This window comes from Barbus barbus, assembly GCF_936440315.1.
Source record: "Barbus barbus genome assembly, chromosome: 29".
NCBI lineage: Eukaryota > Metazoa > Chordata > Actinopteri > Cypriniformes > Cyprinidae > Barbus > Barbus barbus.
Window position 1 is genome coordinate 13611722 of NC_136757.1, and position 21053 is coordinate 13632774.

Genomic DNA, 21053 nt, shown 5'->3' on the forward strand with positions numbered 1-21053 from the left:
TAGCAACGGCAAATGCGCTAAACACTGAGACAAGTAAATACACTTACGAGCTGATTTTAAACTTCCGCTGATAGACTGCTTCTCTTAAAGACCACTTCCATTACACTGCCTTCTGCTGGCGCTTGAACCCACTTTCCTGTTTATCAACTACAAATGGCCAAGCAAGTGCACACACTGACAAGATACACGATACAGTACGAGACCAAACGCGATTTCAGCAACATTATATTATATTAATTACAGAATATTATATTATATTATACAGTGGTGGCCAAAATTGTTAGAACACTTGGCATATTGAAGAGGTTTCAGTTGTTTTTGTTGAATTGGCCATGATACTCATAAAACAAACTATTGCCGGAACAACCTGCGACGGATGAAATCTGCTGGAAAATTGAAAATGATGGACTGGCGCCCTTAAAATCCAGACCTCAAACCCATCGAGCAAATTTGGATTGAGTTGGAAAATAAACTGGACAGATCTATTGTACATTCTAAGGAAAGCCTTTGGCTTGAGTTGCAGAAGGCATGGAATAACATTAGTGTTGAATTTCTCAGGAAATATATTAACACTGTGCCAGAGAGATGTGCTTCTGTAATTGCTGCAAAAGGTGGACATACTAAATATTAAAGTTAAAAGTGGATAAAAACAGTACGACTCACTTCATCTGATATTTGTTGTGCTCAGAGCAACCATCTGCATGTTTCATGAACATTATGAAATGAAATCATGTTTTGAAGTCAGAAAAGGTCAATATTTTCAGATCTGTCGCGTTCTAATAATTTTGGCCACCACAATGTATTTTTCTTTGTACTCTTACTAGAGGAATTGTTGACCATTCCTTTAGTGAATAAAAAGTTAAAATCTCTCATAAATGCTCCAAAAACCACATGTGACTCATGTGGCTTTTTCACCTCTGCTCTCCACGCCTCTCAGCAATGCCGATGGTAAGGGCAGCACAGAATAATGTGGCATGTACCCTCCTCCAGCTCTTATGCTGTTTTGTTCACAGCATGGTTTCAACTCTGCAGCTGGCCACTGTAGTGAACATAAGGAGAGGACAAATTTCCAGCTTTGTCAGCTCTCTTTTAATTTCTTCTGTCAGCTCTCTTTTCTCTTATAATTTTTTAATCAGTCAATGAGTATGTTGTGGGCTACAGTGTCAAACGCAACATTAAGATCAAGTAAACTAGTATGGAGATGCAGCCTTGAGCTGATGCAAGAAGCCATTTATAATATTAACAAGTGCAGTTTCTGTGCCATGATGGGGCCTATCACTGTTTGCACAAAAATGTTAATCAGCGCTGCACAAGTGTTATCAACATTGATAATAATAAGAAATGTTTCTTAGGTTTAGGCAGCAAACCATTGTTTTAGAATGATTAAGTATCATGTGACTGAAGACTGGTGTAATACTATTTTTTTTTTTACTAAATTTCATTTGTTTTTCAAAAGAGGTGTTCAATTCGATTCTGAACTGCACATAACTATGTTAAAGAGTTTTATTTTAACATTTTCATGTACAATATTACATAGCTTTTAAATAGGTTGCGGTTTACCCAATTCATTGACCTTACAAAGGCTTGAAGGATATGGGTCTCACATTTCAATTCAGTCCTTTGTCCAGGGGTGTAGAATTGGGGGTGCAAGGGACGTGTCCCTACCGATATCCAGCTACTACCAAACTGTCCCTAGCAATAATTTTGATCAAACAATTAAATATATGTATATGTTTGTGTAATTTCAGACGCATCTGAAAGGACATACCATTGACATACCTAAGAAGTTAAAGTAAATACGTTAGAAAACTGCACGCTTTCAAGGATGTGCATTTAATAGGCTACATGGGAGGAATGTAGTCGCACACCAGATGAGAAGCGCAGCGCCGCATTTAGAACAACCTACAGTTATTGCCCCCAATTCAAGACAGCAGTCTAAGGGTGCTTTCACACTTTGTTCGATTGCCTGGTCCAAACCAGAGTTCGATTGCTCCCCCCCTCCCCATGCCCCCGCTGGACTGTGTTCATATTATTTTATTTGGGTCCGAACCGCAGTTCGTTTGCGTCATCAATCCAGCAGCTGTTTACCCCGTTGCAGAAGGCGGCGGCAAAATGAATAATATTACTCTCTGCACTTTTATATATTTAAGTTTTTGAACCATTCGTTTTGTTTACAAAGCTTCAGTGGCGTAAGGGCATATAAATGTACTGAAAATGCTCTAAAGAACGCTGAAGGCAAATAGAAATGAGACATAAAGCTCTCTGCTTGCAGCGCATCAGTCACGCTCGTCAGGAAAGTGATTTAAACGCATTTTTATCAAATAATACATCATTAATAGCGGTTCACTTCCTTGATTTGGTACGATTGTGTTCACATCAGCAGCGAACCGTACCGGAGTTCACATGAACCGTACCCCAGACCACCCTTTTTAAGCGGATTCGGGTATGGTTCACGGGTGCGCACCCAAGGTCGGAAGACAGCGTTCACATCATCCAAACGAACCGAACTCTGATATAAAAGTTCACTTCAGGAATTAACAAAGGTGCATCGATGAGTTTGAAGTTCGGTGTTTGACAAAACAGAGCAAATGGAAAGAGAAAGCGAGACCTCTGGCTATTATTAGATACAGACAGAAAGACCAAAGTTGTGGGGAAAGATACACAATCTTCCAGCCTATGATAAAGTCTTTATGAACATTAACAATAATTTGGGACAAATATAATGTGGATTGTATGGTAAACTATGTAAGTGGCACTATGTGGTTCAGCAGGATTTGGAACATGCGTCCCGAGTCGCCGCGGACAGTCTTTAACTTTAAATTAATGTTGTTCAACTGAATGTACAAATCAAACTGGTAGCTGAAATATAATAAAAAAACAATACTGAAATAAGAGCGTGCGGTTTATCTGTCAATCAAATGTGCATGAAAGTTCTGTTACTACAGCAACAGCAGAGTTTTATTTCAGAATCATCCTGGGTCGATTAATATTAAAATAAAGTGATGCGTGATCAAGACACCCAGCGCTCTGATGCTGATGTTGTTGGTTCACAAAATCTAAATTGTGTAATTGTCTGTTAAACATATTAATAAAAAAACTGTATATGAATTATGAATATGTTGGCTACCATAAGACATGAATAAAGACTTTAGGTGACATGAAACTGTTGTCAAAGGTCTATCAAATATGCAAAACTTATTGGGTTTATGTCCCCACCAATGTAAAAAGCAAACCTACGTCCTTGCATTTGTCATCTTTGTTCAAATAATTCCTAACTTCAGGAATACAGCTAAAGCATTGCAGTGGTATTAACTGCCCTCAGTCTAAATGGGTTTCCAGTTAGTGGCTGTTTCCGTCCTGTCGGATCCTTTGTCCTGTCAGCCAGTGACACACGTAATGCTTAAAAGATTTGTGTGACAAATTACCTGTCCAGATGCGAACGATAGCATGAATCATTGGAGTCGTGCCTCAGAGGAACGGAGCCAACCCTTTTTTTATATAAATGCCACATATTACACTTAGCCGTGCTGTCAAGCGACAAGAAGATGCTGAGTCAGGAGAAATCTTACGCATAAATTAATTTATCTCCAGCTCCGGGTTTAAACTGTGTGTCCTACATACTAATCGATATTGTCTGTGATAAACTCAACGCTGCTTTGTATTTACCATAGATTTCTTTTCTAGCTCTGTAATTCATACACACCCCATCTTTATCTCCTTTCTGAGTGAATTTCTTTTCTCTCCATTCTGTCAGTCTTCTCATTCTCTTCTCGATCTCTTTGAAGAGGGTTTATTTGCCCCTTTAAGTTCAAGGCTTCAGACTCGCTCTCTAGGTTTGTTGTTCCTCCCCGCTGTCCATTTATCATTTTCTCTGAGTCACTCTATCTCTCTTGTATCAAGACAAAGAGAGTCCCTCTGCACAATAACCCGACCTGCACAAAGACTCCTCTGGATCAAAAATAGCAGCACTTCAACAAATTTAGCAGCATCCATTCGTTTTCAAGATTCAAGATTTTTATTTGTCACATACACAATTATACAGAGTATAACCAGCAGTGAAATGTAAGAAATGCTTTTATGAAAGACCTGTTTTGTTTAAAGATGGAAGATGTTTGGCTTGCAGCAGGCCTTTTTATGAATTGATGCTGCTGTAGTGTTTCCATGGATACTAAAAGCATAGTTCTTTCATTTGTAATATTACTGTCATTTGAAGGATTTTTTGTCTTTCCATGTCATGATGACCTAGCAACATCTTTGATTGAAAAATGATATTGCATAATAAATGAAGGCTTTCTAAAATGGCATGATCTTTCTCTTCATGCAGGTTGGTGACTTTAGAGAACAGCCCTGCCATCACCCCTGAGCTTCTGAGGATCTTCCAGAATATGTCCCCCTTACTTGGTTAGTAGTTGCCTCTTTAAGTGTCCACTTTCTTTTTTTTTATTAAATATCAAGCTGAAAGCCAGTGCCAATTTCACTGTCAAATGGACATGCCCTGAAATGCAGGTCACAGACATTTCTAGCTGAATTCATCTCAGTTTAAATTCTTGTTGACCTCAATCTTTTTAAATAATTTTTAAACGGTATATTTTGCCAGTATTTGTCTGTATTTTCTTATCCCTGTCATTACAAACTCATACAACATCAGATTTTTTAAATCTGAATCACAAAAAGTGAAAAATATCCTGGACACTCCTTTTAATTTAATGGAGGTGAATAAGGACTTGATTGGTTAAGCTCCGAAAAGGATGCAAAAGCACCATTTAAAGTATCATGCAATTGACTGTGTGACGGTCAGGCTGTGAATTATATGCAAATGTCAAAAGGCTAAAAGGGTCTCTTAGGACATGAAAGTCCCAATGACCATCAAGGATCATAAGAAGATGCTACAAATGTTATGAAGAAGAAATTGTTTCTTTGTGCAAAAAAGTATTCTCATAGCTTAATAAAATTAAGGTTGAAACACTGATCTCACACAATTATAACAATTGCCCCTTGAAGTTTGCTTTTTTTAAATATGGATCAATGTTAAAGGGATAGTTCACCCAAAAATGAAAATTCTGTCATCATTTACTCACCCTCAAGTAGTTCCAAACCTGTATAAATGTTTCTGCTGAGCTTTCTGCTTAGTTCTGCTGAATACGAAGGAAGATATTCTGAAGAATGAGGGAAACAGAGCATTTCTGGGGCACCATTGACTTCCATAGTATTTTTTTTTTCCTATTATGAAAGTCAATGGTGCCCCAAAACAGCCTGGTTACAAACTTTCTTCAAAATATCTTCCTTTGTGTTCAGCAGAACAAACACATTCATACAGGTTTGGAACTACTTGAGGGTGAGTAAATGATGACAATTTTCATTTTTGGGTGAACTATCCCTTTAACTGCCGTATGGCCTTGAAATGCATTTCACTGATTTGTCCTGCTAAATTAACAAAGCAGGACTTAATTCATCCTCTTCAATTTTCTCAATTCTTGTTGGCTGAATATTAACTAAAGCCGGCTCACACTGAGAGATTTTGGCCACAATTTGGTCGTCTGTGACAAATTTAGAAAATCCTAAAAGATTCCTATAATCCTAGGCTAAAATCTGTAGTCTTTGACCGCTGGTTTGACATGTTCGCCGACAGCCGATTAATAGCCATTGCGATCAAATTTCACCTCAGATGAAATTCTGGCAATGTCAGAAGATTTGGCACACAGTCCTGTAGTGTGACTACCCCTACGATGAATGTCAAACTGTCTCCGTTTTGTCAAGACAAGCTATGAGCAGAATTAATGCTAGAGAATTATTCTATCAGCCATAAACTCCGGCGATCCCATTGTCACGAATCTGGTCCATGCTCCTTGTTTACCACCACCAGAGGTCACCCGTTCACCACATTGACTCTCACACTACACAGCACACTGGACTACAGTTCCCACAATGCATTGCACAGATCACAGCTGTCACCATTCACTCATCACACACACCTGATGCTCATTTCACAATCACACACTCACTATTTAACCTGGGACTTCCTCTTGCTCTGGGCCGAGTATTGTTTAGCATTTATCACTCCCCAAGCGATAGCTACTTTACAGAGCCATAGTCTTAGTCTTGTCTTGTTTATCTTGCCGTGTCTGACCCTGCCTTTGTTTCTTGGATTTACCCCTTTGCCTTGCCGTTTGGACTCTGTTCGCTCCCCGTTTGGATTATTGCTCTCGTCTCTGGATTATCTCTCTGCCTTGCACCTTTGGATACTGTTCGCTGATCGTCGACCCACGCTTGCTCCACGGATTGCTTTGTCTTGCCCTTGCCATACCTGTTTGCCACTGTCTGACCCTGCCTGTTTACTGACCATGTTTTAGAACAAAGCTTTGCATATGGATCCGCACGTCTCACGTCTCGTCAGCCCCGTAACACCCATCCTCCGCTCACGGAATTCATCTGATATGTTGCCTTTTCTATATAAACACGGGTTGTGCCGCTGTTTACATGTGGGTGTGTAGAGCTGCATACTATTCTTCTTAAACACGCCGGTATTGCCGCCGTTCATATACTTTTCATGATAGCCAACTTTTCAGTCCCGCTTGGAATGCAGTTCGCAGTCACTGGACATGTATGGGTTGATAATGTAAAACTCTGGACAAGTTATAATGACAACTGAGATCCCATAGTGTGACATGATCATCATGTTTGTACAGTCTGACAAGTACAATCCTAAAGGACTTTAAAAAAAAAAAAAAAAATCGCAGTGTAAGCCCGGCTTTAGTTGACCTCAATCCTTTAATGAAATGGGTTTTTAAAATTTGAAGTCGGTTTGTTTGTCAATCAGCAGCTAATACATTTGATGTACTCTTTTATCCATGACGGTGTTATTCAATTAATTGAACAGAAGGCAATTTCATATTCTGGTTGGTAGTTGTTGAGCTCTTTATTCTGCTCAGCCAGATTCTTTCAGTGGTTGTCTCTTGCTCGCGTATTTTTAATTCCCTTAAATGTTAGTTTGGTTGTAATAGAACTGTTTCTCAGATGTGAATACGATGATTTACAGAGTGACTGAGGCGACACAAAAATTGCTGGTTTTGCTTCCCTGGGGTTGTATTAGAATTAGATAATTAACGGTTTGATTGGGGCACTGTAATTAAATATGCTTGCATCACCGCCTCCTAGCCTATGGGAAATGTCACACAGAAGTGTTCGTTCGAGAGGAGCTGTTCAAACGTAAGGCCAACACCTCTCATAACCTCAGACGGTCGGAAAGATGCATAGCCATCGGAGTCGAGGGTTGCTAGAGGTCAGCACGAGAAAGAGAATAAGAGAAAGCGTTTCATTAAAGCATCTGCCGGTGCATTGAAATGCAAAAAGAGGCGGTTGATTGAAGCGATTTTTCCATTTGCATGCTCATTTCTCCTATCCTCGTCTCTTTCAGGTGCTGATGGTAATTTTAGCACAAGGGCCTGTTAAGACTCCATCTCTTTCATCCATTCTTCGGGAAGCTAGTTAGGAAAAAAATTTAATTTCTCTCTATGGATTGGAATGAGGATGGCCTCTGACCGGAAATGAATCTGTATCCTCTAGAGATGTTGAAAGCACTTTGGTTCAAACTTGATATTTTTATATATATATATATATATATATATATATATATATACATGCATGCATGGGGTGTGCGATATGCCGATTTTTGATCGTGGACGATAAAAATGTCTCCACGGTCTGCTTTTGAAGAAATATCGTAGCATCGTGCTACAGCACAGATTCTATCAGCTGCAGCTATGGCGCCGCCGTATCAAGATATTGTACAACGCCACATACATTCATATTGTTATTAACTCAGCGGTGGAGTAACTCTCACGGAACACTGCACTTATTTGCAATCACAAAAGTACATTATTTGCGTGAGTTTTAAAGCCTTGCCGGTTAAACGTTTGATTCAAGCACTTTTTCTGAGCCCGTACACCTGAAGCGTGCGCACACTAAAAAGTATGTCTAATAGCGCCTAATTACTCAACTAAGTTATTTTTGCGCTAATACTGTCAAAACACAACGTTTAGATATAGACTCAGTTATGTCTAAAATGAAACTTTCAGTTGAGAGAAAAATGGGTGTGTGTCTGTTAGAAGCGTGCAAGGGACAGTACTGAACATGTAGTTCTCAGTATGTAGAAATCTAGGGATAGTTCACCCTAAAATGTAATTTCTGTCATTATTTACTCACTCACATGTTGTCCCAAACCTGTATTAATTTCTTTCTTGTGCTGAACACAAAAGAAGATATTTTAAAGAACGTGGGTAACCTAACACTTGCTGGTCCACATTGAATTTGATAGTAGGAAAAAAATACGGTGGATGTCACTGTGGACCAGCAACTGTTTGGTTTTCCACGTTCCTCAAAATAGCATTCATGTTCAGCAGAAGAAAGAAACTCATTCAGGTTTAAAACTAATTTTGAGTGAGTAAATGATGGTATAAATATAAAACACTATGACAGAATCGACAGACAGATACAGTAACAGAATTTTTATTCTTTAATGTTAAAACAACAAAACGCAAAGAGAAAAAAAAAATAACACTACTCAATACAGTTGCTTTAGTAGGAATCAATCTATATAGTGTTTTATTTTTATATTTGTTCATTCAATTTCTTGAATGCTCCTGCTAAAGGCCTATTGTACCTGAAAATAAAGTACTGTTTGTTTTACTTGTATATTATGTGTATTTATAATGTGTATCTTTGTTCTTATTTTTAATAACAACGATAGAATAATGACAGATTTTTTATCTCCGCCCACTTTGGCCTAAATATCCACCATTCTTTTTTATATTTTTTTTTTAGGCTTTGTCTTTAAAATAGGGAAATTATTTTGGCTGCACTGCTCAGACAACTTAGTAAAACCAACATGACAAATAATCGTGAAATCGTGATATTTCTAAAAAAAAATTGTGATATGATATTTTTGTCATATCGCCCACCGCTAATACATTCATAGCCATGCGAAAGTTTGGGAACCGCTTGCAGAATCTGTGAAAATGTGAATAATTTTTTTTGTTCTGTTTTGCTGTTGTTGTTTTGTTTTGTGATGGTTGTTCATGAGTCCCTTGTTTGTTCTGAAAAGTTAAACTGTGCACTGTTCTTCAGAAAAATCCATCTGTTGCATATTTGAACCCTTTCCAGCAGTGACTGTATGATTTTGAGATCAATCTTTTCATTAAAAAAGGTTCAAACATTCACTGATGCTCCAGAAGGAAACACGATGCATTAAGAGCATCTTTTGTGAAAACTTTTGAACAGGATAAATATGTCCAAATTTTTCTTATTTTGTTGAAATATAATTTTTTTTCCCCATTTAGTACTGCCCTTTGGAAGCAACAGAAGATACTTGCATGTTTCCCGGAAGACAAATTAAGTACAATTTACCTTGATCTTCAAATTTAAAATGTTTTCGGCTCCCCCCAGCTCTTAAATCGTGTTTCCTTCTGGAGCATCAGTGAATGATTGAACCTTTTTTAACAGTTGTGTTTGAGTCCCTCAATTGTCCTCAGTGTGAAAAGATGGATCTCAAAATCATACAGTTACTGCTGGAAAGGGTTCAAATGTTCAGAACAAACAAGGGACTCATGAACAACCGTCACAAAACAAAAAACAGTCGTGGATCATCAAATTTATATTATATATATGCGTATATAAAATAAGCTAAGCAATGCCGTCATTAAAATGCTTAATGTTAATCTTTACAAACACTAATAGTTTAATAATTCAAATGTAATTTCGGTCAGTTTTTTTTAAGGTTCAGTTCTTCCTTTTTAGAAGCTTTTGCCTCAATAAACTCCTAATTTGCTGCTTATTAATAGTTAGTAAGGTAGTTGTTAATTTTAGGTATTGGGTAGGATTAGGGATGTAGAATATGGTCATGCATAATATGTGATTTTTAATTACTACTAAACAGCCAATATTTTAATAATAGGCATGCTAATAAGCAACTAGTTAATAGTGAGAATTGATCCCTATACTAAAGCGTTACCGTAGTTTCTATTAAATTTCTAAACGAGTATCCATTTTTCATACGTAATAATGCATATAAAATACGTACATCAAAATGCAGTGATTCCTAAATTTAATTGTAACATTTAAAACAACTGGTTTTAGTTTTTAGTGTTTTATTTTTAATGCATTTAGAAAATTGCACAGAATGTCATCTATTACAAGTCATAATATGAAAATGAATGGCATATGGTTTTTTGAGTAGCATAGTTTTGTTGTTGCATCAAAACTGTATTTCACTGGTATTGATACTGACTACATTTCGGTATTATGTCAACCCTAGTATCATCTCAGCAACTGAATTTTCTTCTCTGAAATCTTGTATTCATAGCTCTATCGCTTTTAAAAATGTGAAGTGGGACAAGAAAAGTAAAAAAAATAACTCCTCGAGACAGAATGTGAAAGAAAGTTTGAGGTTGTCACCAACATTCTAGCGATCGCAGCGTTCGGGCCAGCTTATCTGCCTGAGTGATGAAATCTCATCATCTGTTGTAACTGTGTGTTCTTAGCACTTTTCGGCAGGGGAGCAGATCTCTCGCTGTGCGCCAAACAGCTCGCTTTCCTCATCTCTCACTGCTCGCAGCTCCTCACCTGCTGAGGTCTGGGATGAGAGGCTCCTGCCACGGCCCTCCTGCTGACTACACTACTGTCTTTCTCTGAATCTGGAGCATGTACGTGATGCAGAGCTGGTTTACTGTGGCACTCCCATTTGCTTCCAGTTACAGTGAAATGGCTTTAGTAGTACATTTAGCTTTTAAATGTGGAAATTGGTCTGTGATCACTTGCTATCAAAGTGTAGAAAACAAGCTACTTGTATTTTAAAGTAGTTGAGGTCAATATTAAAGTAAACCTCAGTACAAATGAAGCTCAGTCAACAGCGTTTGTGGCTAATGTTGATTACCTCAAAAATAATTTCTACTCATTTGTTCCTCGTTTGCTTTTTTGAAGGAAGTTTTGATGCGGACTGGGCAGATATGTGAGGCATAAAATCGCTACTTCTGTGTATTATTTGAGCTGTTTAAATAATCTGCTTTACAGTTGTTGTTTTTTTCATTTATGACATTGCATTATGGAGACAAAGTTGTAAAATTGTGTATAACTTTATGCAGAAAGGGTTTTGTTTATAGTTGACTTTCCGCTCTCATTATTTATGTTATGTGGTTTATACAGGAACCACTTCATGAAAACCCAGGACTTTCATGGAGTTTTTTTCAGCATATTATGCAATACAAAGACTTAATCTAATACATACAATTTTTCCCAATTGACCTTTATTTTCACATCCTTTTTTTCCTTTATAGAAGGATTTGCATTTACATTTATGTATTTGGCAGATACTTTTATCCAAAGTGACTTACATTGTACTCAAGGAATATGTCAAGTCAAGTTGAGCTTTATTGTCATTCCACTACATGTGGGGACATACAGTGGAACGAAATGTCGTGCCTTGCAGGATCACGGTGCTACATAAATACAGACATACAACAATGAGGGAAAAAAACACTATAAACTTATACACAACTAACCTACTGACAGATTTAACTATGTATACTAAATATATAAGTATTTACCCTATACAAACTAAAAAATAGAAGATAAAAAATACAAACTATACGAATGCTTCACAAATAATGTACATGTGCAAAGAGAGACATTTTGAGTCAAGCAGCTGGTTGGGGAACAGTGCAGGATTATTTGTAGTGCATGAGCATGTAAACATACATATATTGCTGAGTCTTTTGTGTGATTGTGTACACGCAGCAGTGTAAAGTGTCTAGTGCACATAGAGGAGAGTGTGTTACTACAGGTGGTTTGTACAGGCCCACTCACCTGTGTGTAGCACACTTCGAATGGGGGGGGGGGGGGGGGGTCCATGTGTCAGGAGGTAGGGGTTTGCATGGGGTTTCAGAGGGGGGGCGGGGTGATTTGAGTTCAGGGCTCTCACAGCCTGGGGGAAAAAGCTCTGTAAATGTACAAAACATTTACATTTTATCAGTTCTTGCTTTCCCTTGGAATCGAAGAATATACAAGGATATTATATAGACAATTAACTGTTATACAAATTAGGCTAAATAAATGAAGCATTATAAAACCGATACAGCATTTAGACCTACTATTGAAGCTTTTCGTTGAACTCCCAAGCAAATGTTGAATCTGAATAACTTTTCAGATATATCTTGTATCGTAACTTTTTTTTTTTTTTTTTTTTTGCTACTACTAATAGTTTTTCTCTATTTTGTATTGTGCATGTAAACCATATACACCTTTTCTTTTTTAAATGTAATTAATTTTTAAACTGAATTTTCCAGGTCTTTTAGCCTTTAAAATTTCTAAAAGCTAAATTGGAGCACTTTAAAGAACCTTCTGCGAACCCTGTCTAATTTACTGTTTACCATTTAAACAATGAATATTTTAACACCCACAGCTTGGCCCTGTTTACTTCCATTTTATGTGCTTCAATATAACCTTGATTTTTGTTTGTGTTTTTATACATGTACATATACATATAGAAGTACTGCTCAACTTGATAAAGCAATGATTTTATATCAGGATACAAAAAAAATTATAGAGTTGCTACCTATTTAGCTTCTACTCAACACTTTGTAGACAAAGTTTTTCATTAACCATGAATGAAAAAATGGATGAAAACAGCACCTCTAAGAACACATTTGATATTAACTGTGGTGTACAGAGATGATCTCAAATGGCATTATTCAGTGGGTTAAGTTGGTGCTTTACACATTTACTCTGTGCTATTGGACCTGCAAAGTTACAGGAGTTCAGTGACTTTTCCCATAGCACGCATGGGGGTTAGAGCCCATAATGGAAATGTTGACACTTAGTTTAATAAGATTTTCATAAATGTAATGAACTTCTGTATTTGTGAAAGCAGAACTTCATTAGCGGTGTAAATACTCCTACTCTAGAGGATGAGGTCACCATGCGTATTCTCACACATACACAACAGAAATCCTATAATAAGTAGACTTAGGGCCGTGAGATTTTTCTTTTAAATGCAAAATCGTTTGCGGCAGTTTTAATAACCTAAGGAAAATTCGTACTCGTTTGTGTGGCTATTTCAATAGTGCCGGTGAATGTCTGAAATGCCATCGGGCTGATGTCTAAGCCTGTTTGCTTTACTTACAGCAGTTCACAGTGGCACGAAAGTCATTGCTTTTTCAAGAAATATGTTTCTATGGTGAGTTATTTCACTGTTACTGTTGGCAGCGGTTTATGATCCTGACAGCGCTGGCACTGTCCCTTCTTTCCACCCCCAGTTTTATCAGACCCAGTAGAAGCGTTCATCGAATTGTCTTTTTTTTTTTTGTTGACCCCAGCAGCAAAAGCCCATAGATTTTCTCAAACTGAATTTGACTTCGCCTCATGGACATTTCAACGACCCTTTGACTGATTTTCTAAAGAGCTGGAAGAATATTTATTTTTTAGTCTGTCTCACTTGAAACTGCTGAGCGTGTATTACTGTGTGTGTTTTTCATACTTGCGGATGTTTGTTACTGCAAGGACAAGTAATGAAGCGCCCGCTGTTTCTGACATACTGAGAAACACTTTTCATGCTATAGATATGCTGTTTGTCTGGATTTCATCTCATCAAAGGATTCTCCATCTGTCTCTTTGAATCTCTTGACTTTTCTTTTTTTTTTTTTTTTTTTAAAGGCTATTAGCAATGTTTATTGGCGGTGTCAAAAAGACATAGCCACAAGCCTTTAGCAAAGATCAGTGCCCATGAGAGATGCTAGAAATGGAGCGGTGTCTACATCTCATAACAAGCCCTCAGAGGCATGAAAAATTATCTTGTTTTTTAAAGGAGTAAACTTTTAAAAGCGCTACTCCGATATCAACAAGGGGCTATGTACAAAGTCAGAATCCACTGGCTATGTGAAAACAAAGTAATACTTCTGTTTTGTCATTTAAAAAAATGAATATCCGTCTTTCGGTCTGTCTCTCTATTGGTCTGTTGGACATTCTGTTTGTCTGTAGTATCTATCTGTAATTATTTCAACCTGTCATACTACCTGTCCACCTGTCGTTCTGTCTGTAGTGTCTATCTGTCCATCTGTCGTTCTGTCTGTAGTGTCTATCTGTCCATCTGTCGTTCTGTCTGTAGTGTCTATCTGTCCATCTGTCGTTCTGTCTGTAGTGTCTATCTGTCCATCTGTCGTTCTGTCTGTAGTGTCTATCTGTCCATCTGTCGTTCTAATGTATGTTTCTATTGTTCTGTCTGTCTATCGTTTTGTCATTCTATCTGCCTGTCTATCGTTATATTTGTCCATCTGTCATTCTGTCTGTCCGCCTGTCATTCTGTCATCTATCGTTCTGTTGTTCTATCTGTCAATTTATTATTCTGCCTGTCTCTGTCTTGTCTGTCTGTCATTTTATCTGTCCATTTATCATTCTGTGTGTCTGTCTGTAGTTTCTGTTTATTTGTCATTCTATCTGTCAATCGTTTTGTTTGTTTATTGTTCTGTTGTTTTATCTGTCCATCTGCCATTCTGTCCATCTGTCTGTAGTATCTATGTATTGTTTGTCGTTCTATCTGTCTGTCTGCTTCTGTCGTTCTATCTGTCCCTGTGCCATTGTGTCTGTCTGTACACCTGTCCGTCTGTCTATCTATCTAAAGGGCGCATATATATATATATATATATATATATATATATATATATATATATATATATATATATATATATATATATATATATATATATATATATATATATATATATATATATATATATATGCTTTTTACAATTGCTCATTTAATTAAAATACTAAATTAAAAGTTTATGGTTGAATTAAATGTTGAAATTTAAAGGTCAAGGTCTTGTCTAGCTGTTGCGCTCAGCAGATCGCCTTTTACAAAGCTTCTCTTTCAGTCTCTTTTGTTTCCAGTCACAAGATCTGATTTACAGTAAGACTGAATGAATTTAAATGTCTGTTCTAGTGGAAATCTGTGACATGTCTTTTGTCCTGCATGTTTTGTATGTCTTTTCATAACAATAGACCATACAGGGAGAGAACAGTTTATAATCACGATAACAGTGATGGCACCATTTGAAAATCTGGATCACTTTATTATCCTACTTCAAGAAATAGTATAGAATGATGCAGGTTTTTTCTTGTGTGTCAAAGATTTCATTTCTGTGAATAAAAAGATTACTGTGTTCCTTATCACTTATATTATGCATAGAGTATAAAAAAGGCAGAACTTTTATGCCTTGTAGCTTGTCATGAAAAGCATAAAAATGTGGTTTCAACACTATGTGCTTAATAGCGCTGACAAGGAAACGAGCGAAAGTGTCACAACGTTCATACATATTAAAATGCAGTTTATGTACATAATTTTCTCTCTAAAAGAAGTTTTTAGCACACAGGTGGGGCTCTTCACAGGGTACATCTAATTCTCTACTGCAGTTGAATTATTGTAGCATTATCATCACCTTTGAAAGCAGATGCATATGGGAAGCTTTTGATTCACATTGATGGCAAAATGTCTGCCCATTAGCTTGTTTGAGTTTCTTTTAGAAATGTGGCTTCATGTTGACTAGACAAATCTTACAGTTTTTCTTGTGTACATTGATTTCAGCTATATTTTGTATTGTTAAGGTAATGTGTTTACTCTTACTTTGGTTCGTTGCCTCAAGCTATAGCTAGTATGTGACCTTTTTGGAAATAATTTAATGACAAAAATCCACTGAGGTTGGGTTGGTTCTTCGAGAGGTTATATGTCGCTTGTCTTGATTTAATGCCAGTGAAAAAGAATGGCAGCCGTGTGAGATTTATGGAGTTGTTTATTTATTTATTTGCATTATCAATGCCCTGCACACATCTGTTCAGCTGACAGTTTTTTTTTTTTTTTTTTCTTCATGCCTCTGGGCGCTTTGTGTTTGGCCCTTGGCCATCTGCACTCTCGAGCACTCAACAATTCTGAAGGCCTCAGATCAGCTCTTAATGTCTTAATGGTGCAAGGAACAATGGCTGAATATTAAAAGTATGCTATCTGGCACAAGGGGCAAAATTATGAGATTTGTTTCCCACTTCAGTGCATAAGCAAAACCTTGTTTTTTCATTATTCCTATTTTATGCTTTAGTTATTATACATGTAGTCCCTTCCCCTTCCTCAGGATTGTTTAAAAACAAGACAAATTTTTGAATTGATCCATTTTAAAACTTTTTAGCTGACAGATAGATGTCTTACGCCATTGTCTCTAGTCTCATTTTGTTTGTGTATCACGCCATGTGCTTCTGTTTTTTAAGACATTGTGTTATGTTATAATAGTTAAGAAACATTCTGTTTGATCCCATTGTTCTTAATCTAATTGTTGTGTAGTTTTTAGTTGTTAAGGTGTAATGCTTACTAGTCAGTTTAAATAGTTATATAATTGTGCTCATTTTTATTGCATTATTGCTTATAGTTTATATTGGCTCATGTATGATAATTACCTGTTCATTTCCTTGTTTATGAATTGCATTTGATAAAAGTGTCTGTAAATTAGGGATGCCCCGATACTGAGCTCCTGTACTTGTGCTCATTAAAATGCCTGATACCAAACGCCGATAACACACAGTATGTCAAAAGTGCCATATTTAGACAAAGAAACACCCACAACAGAACAACAGAGATGAATGGATGAATGCAGAATGGAGTTATTCGAGATTAAGGATATCTACAAAGTATACAGTATGTATGCAATGAATATAATGTTAAACATTCAGTATTAACGCCTGTATGCTGATGTGCATGAGCTGATAAGCAAAGCACGCAGAGTGGATTGAGCGCACGCTGGCGCAGATGTGCTAGCTTATCGAGTGAATATCCCTTTCTCACTGGAAAGTTTGTACTTCGGTCGGACATGTCAAAAACAAGTAAAACAATGCACAAGTTACTTAACGGTAGGGAGAGAGAAAGAGCACTTTTGTTGAGTGATCTTTATTGATGTTCTCTCACAAAGCATGCATCGTTTGAATTAAAACTCAATCGTAAATATAAGACAACTTATAGGGGCATTTAATATAAACATCCTTTATATTCAACCATAAGCATACACGACTTTCTGGCGAATGTGAAACTAGCAGCCTGTGTGAAATGCGCTAGGCTGTACTGTACTTGTCCTTCTCATTCTGCACCGGTACAAATACGTGTGCACGTTGCGCATGTTTTGCTTGCTTTATGAGTGTTTCTGCATTATATGAGTGACTTTGAAATATAAATCGCAGCACGTTTCAGATGAAAAAAACGCCACTTCTATTTCTGAAAATATCACAGTTAGGAGATTTGTAACGAGCGGTTCCCTTCATTATTACAGCAAAACGTTTTGATTACAGTACTAAACCGCTGCAATGGAGCAGCTCTAATGCTATTAAATTAAAGATGTGCCATAGAGCAACAAAAAAAGTAACAAAAACTTGTAAAATACATTTTAATGGGCATAATTAAGTGTGAAAATAACCGAAGGATATACCGTCAAACCAAAAATTATTCAAAGACCAGATATAATTTTTTATATATTTTTTACCTACTAGTGGGTGCAGGACACTATAGTTAATTTATGTAAGTGAGGATAGCAAAATAAAGTAAACTGTGATATATTATACCCGAAAAGTTGACTACCAGTAAAATTTATACAAATGTGGGACCAGAAATTATTCAGACCAAGTCTGGGGAAAAATTTTAACTCAGGTTTGCATGATCCTGGTTGACAGCATGCCCAGGAGACTACAGGCTGTCATTATGGCTAAGGCTGGCCCGACAAAGTATTGATGTGTAAATATTGTCATAATAACAGCTGTCTGAATCATTTTTGTTTGAATCCATTACATACCTTTCTATCAAAGTTATCTGACATTATCAAGCTGAATTTGTTCTGGCACAGTTTAACCAAGTTAAGTTCTTGGCATATTTTATTACCATTTTCTAAACTATAGCAAATAAACTGTGATAATGTGAGAAATGTTGAAGGTGTCTGAATAAATTTTGGTTTGACTATTTATTTGATAAATTAAGTTAACCAACTAACATTATACATACTCTTTTGGTTTTTGTATCCAATATTGAAAAAATGTACAAATACAATGAAAATATCGGTATCGGTACTCGGTATCGGCAAGTACAAAAAATTTAAGTATTGGTATCGGTGCATCCCTACTGTAAATGTACTTTTGTACTATTTCAGTTACACCAAAGTTTTTTTTTTAACCAGTAATGCAGCTGCATCAAAGGGATAGTTTACCTTCAGTCGGTCCCCCACTGACTTGCATAGTGTTTCTTTTTTTTTTTTTAGATTTAAAAGTACTTCAAAAGTAGTTCATAGTTAATGCTATTTAATTGCCATTCAGGTTGCTTATATAGCCTATATCAAACTGACATGAAACTAGTGGGGGGAAAAGAGATTTGAAGTAGCTGTATAGCAGCATGTTTAATCATGCATTAATGGATTGGCCATTATATTCTCAGAGGGAGCAGGGTTTAGTCAGAGCAGGATTAGCTCATAATTCAGTTTGACTGCATTAGTCCAAGAATTCCCAGCTAATTATGCTCAAACATGGATTTGAAAACAAGCTCCACAAATATTCATTTTACAGTTCCCTGTGGCATCAGTAATAGATTTCAGAGAATCCTAGCACTTTGTTCCTTCCCAGAAAAAAATATTTTATAATACTCAGATTTAGCTTGTATGGTCCTTACATAAACCGCAGTAATGGCAGTGCAGACATAATGATTGTGTTTTCCAGAAATTGGCTTTATTTCTTTATATGTGTGCCATTGTCATTATTTAATTGACATCACACTGTGCTGTCAGAAGTTTTTTTGTCAACTTTTTCAATCAAATGAAGAAAAAAAAGCCTTGAAAGGGATGAAGAATGGCAGCACTGTTAACAATGTTTTTTTTATATATTAATTGTAATGTATAATGTACCCTGAATGGTTCTGCACAGGTTGGTTTGGCTGATTTATTCAGTGCTACCAGACCTGCTAAATGACATGACATCAGTATATTTTCCATTATTGACTTTAACTCCATGTGGGCTACTGAAATGTTAGCACTTGGCTTATTAAAGGGGTCATCGGATGCAAAATTCACTTTACAAGTTGTTTGAACATAAATGTTTGTTGGAAGTGTGTGTACACATCCATCCTATAATGATAAAAATCCACCCTGTTTTTTTTTTTTAAATCCCCTTTTTCAAATTAGGCTGTTCTGAGAGCCTTGTCAGAATGACGTAGTTCTGTACAGGCCCCTCCCACAATAGTTGATTGACAAGACCGTCTTACCTTAGACTCGCCCTGAGTGAGCTGAGAGCTGTCTGCCTCCGGTGCAGGGGAAGACTAGATGTCTCTGATTAAGCAATTGAGGTGTTTTGTTGTTGGATGTTATAATGAATATAGCAGTCAATTCAAGGCACTTTTCTGCCTTAGGTTATTACGTAGAATCTGTTATAATGCAAACAAACAAAAAAACATTTTCAGTTCTGTAATTTCCACCACACTAGAAAAATGAGGGAGGAATATTTTTGAAGTGAGCGATGAAATTATCATTTGCAATACTAAGAACATAAGTGACTTATTTCTACAACGGTCACTTCAACCACAGAATATTAGTAAATTCAGTATAATTTGAAATATGATGGAAATGACTTTTTCGTAATATTGGAAAAATGACAAAATATGACACCTATGATGTATGTACATCAACTGTTGGACATAGTCAGTAGGCAAATAAACTAACAAGAGTGTGTGTTTTAACCTGCTTTACTTTAAGTTCACAGGGCCAAAAGTGGCCACAGGTGAAGAATCGCCCAGGACTTCCTTCCCCTGGCTTTATTGAAATAACTTTGATAGAAATAACATCAGTCACTCTGCTTATATTCATTGTACCGGCACATACATTAAATCAGATTTGTTTACACAAAGCTGGAAAAATAACTGCCACCTAATTATGAAATAGCAGGTTTGTAAGTATGAGCCCTGCTGCAAATTGAAGTTCTTTTTTTCCCTCCATCTTTATTCTGTTCTTCAGCTCAAATTTTTTTTTCCTCTGTATAATAACAGTGTTCATGACGCACTTGTTACTGTGCTCTAGAGGCTGAGCAGAGCTGCTGTTCTTCTGATGACATAAATATTCATGGACTGCACGAGATGGTAGAAATTAAATTGTTTCGTACCTCATCATCATTATCTGTCTACGAATCATGGCAAGGGGAAGCAGAGGAGCGTTTTCATTTATTTGTTGTGAAATGGGAATGATCTTAATTTTATTCAAATAATTTGAACTCCAAGCAGTCTGCGGACAGCGTTCTCATGATAATGCAGTAAGAGGAGGAAGCGTAAAGTGCTCTTGTACAGGAAATGAACCACTCAACGCTGTCAAAAAAATAAAAATAAATCCCATTTCAGAGAAACCAGCTGCTTTATCTGAACAGTGTGGGGCTGTTATTGTATGTATGCATGCATATGCGTGTTTGTGTATACAATTCTAAAATATGTCAAATTCAGCTTTGCCGTCACAGGAAAAAAGTAAGTTTGGAAATATATATTAAAATAGAAAGTGTTATTTCAAATTTTGTAACAATATTTCACAATATTACTGTTTTTACTGTATTTTCTGGACAAATGAATGTATGGTGCGCATTAAGGCTGCAATAAACGATTATTTTGATAATCGATTAATCTAACTACTACGTATTAGAACGATTAATTGACTAATCATCGATTATTTCACTGATTAACCAGTAGACTTTGATTATTCAGCTTTTGCAATTAGTTAAAATATCTAGTTATACATATTCTAACAAATAAATAAAGGGAATCACTTCACCTTTTGAAAATCATAAGTAATTACAATTATTATATGCAAATAAATATATTTGGCACACAAAATGAGATGACAGACAAAGAAACTCTCATGCACCATTTAGTTAGCTATATGAAAAAATAACTGAATGACACATCATTCTGCCTAACATCTCTTTTTGTAAGTCATATGGATAAACAAAATAAACGTAAGATGTTT

The 21053-nt window shown here is 36.5% G+C and overlaps 1 pseudogene across 1 annotated transcript in view; it reads left to right on the forward strand.

Moving 5' to 3' along the window:
* Positions 1–21053, forward strand: part of LOC306849080 (importin-11-like) — a 259336-nt pseudogene that overhangs the window by 131613 nt on the left and 106670 nt on the right. The window contains exon 20 of the transcript in view: positions 4325–4401. The product of the transcript in view is annotated as an importin-11-like (transcript). The remainder of the gene's footprint in view (positions 1–4324; positions 4402–21053) is intronic.